The sequence below is a fragment of the Maylandia zebra genome, linkage group LG17 (assembly GCF_041146795.1).
Source record: "Maylandia zebra isolate NMK-2024a linkage group LG17, Mzebra_GT3a, whole genome shotgun sequence".
NCBI classification, from domain to species: Eukaryota; Metazoa; Chordata; class Actinopteri; order Cichliformes; family Cichlidae; genus Maylandia; species Maylandia zebra.
The window spans coordinates 6,554,394-6,556,172 of NC_135183.1; positions in this window are offsets into that span (position 1 = coordinate 6,554,394).

A 1,779-nucleotide genomic window follows, 5' to 3' on the forward strand; every position below is an offset into this window, starting at 1 on the left:
GGGCCGTAGTCCTGTTTCTTTGTTCTGTTTTTTTTTTTTTTTTTTTTTTAAATGTTTGTCTAATAAATTCTTGTCATTCATTCGTCTGTCATATTCTCACAAATATGGAGCGGCACTGTACCTTTTCTTCTTGAAAACAGCAGGTATTTAGAGAAGTGGTAACTGCACAGAAACAGATTAAGAAAACAAAGCATTCAAAAGGCAAATGTGAAAGTGTATGTGCGTGTGTGTAGGGTTGTTTAGTGATTGCTTTTTGTTCAGTTTGAAAGTTATTCTATGTAAACGCCGAGATCTTTTCCAGCAGAGCGCGAGCCAAACTGTAGGACGAGCCTGAAGTGCTTCCAAGACGACGATGCCTCTCTAAAGACATTCCTGAGGAAAGCGAAGTATAAACTGATGCGTTCTCTCCCTCCCTCGCAAGTCTTCTTGTTTTAGCAATGGTCTCTGTAATCCTACCAATTAGTTATAGTGGCAGGAAGTTAAAGGATCCAAAACTATGTAACGGCAAATGGAATTTTTTATTTTTAGGGGGGGTGTAGATCAGGAGAAGTTAGGTGCTGTATTAGTGGGAACTTTGTTCTCTTTACATGATACACATTTGAAGTTGGTGGCATTCCTCTTCACTCTAAACACAAACAGCTCTACCTGTTTGCACAAAAGCCTCCAAAGCCTATAGCAAGTAATTAAAGTTCCTGAGCTGGACTTAACTGTCCAGTCAAGTTGTATTTTCTTGCGGCTGTCTAAAGAGTTTCTTGTTTGATGACATTATGTTACAATTGACTGTTAATACACATTTCCTGTGATTTTTTTTTTCTTTCTTTTTTTTAAATGTTATTTCATTTTTTTAAGGCTTTAAAACATTTCACGTGGCGCTGTTTTCTATTAAGAGCCATTTCTGAGTAAATGTTTCAAATCTTTCATCTCTTGTTTACGTTAAGATTGCAGATAGGGGGGTTTTAAGGCTGATTGCTAGTCTTCAAAGGTACGTTTGGGACGTATAACTGCCCTAAACAGTTCCTCTCCATCCCCTTAGGAGTCGCAGTAACTGGGTGGAAACGTTTTCATGCTGCATTGTTCAGACCCTGTCAGGCTGACATAGCGCAAAGCATAATGTGTTCCCCTTGTTTGGCTCATAATGGCTTACAGGCTCTATTTGGATTGGCTGTCATTACATCAGGTAATCGCAATAAGGCTTACATTAAGCTGACCTGGTCCAAAGCTATTAGATATCCAAATGGCTTTCTCTGGAGCTGGCATGGTGCCGTGTGGGTTTTTTTTTTAAGAGCAGCCTGTTCATTGCTTTCATACAAGAAGAGGGCGATGTGGCAGACAAAGACACTATTCTCAAAGGCTTTTTGCTCTCTAGTCATGTTAATATAAAGTATTTGAAGTAAAGTAAGAAATAGTTTCAGTAACACTTAAATACATGAGATCCTTTTACTCAGTCATCTGTATCACAATTCAAGGATTGACCTTCATTTTCTAGGTAGTTTGAGAATGCTGAAGGTTAGTATGCTGAATGTAATCAGATTCTGAGGTAGTTTTGACTGTTATGTGCAAAAATGAGCAGCTCTTCTGCTGCACTCTGTGTGATGCATACATGGCATGGTGATGCTTCGGTTAGCACTATCACCTCACAACAAGAAGATCATGGGTTTGAATCCTCAGGGTGACTGGGACCGTTCTGTGAGGAGTTTGCATCTTCTCCTTGTGCCTACGTGGGCTCTCTCCTCCTAAAGATGAAGCATTTGTTGGAGATCTGATTGTGAAATCTGCCTT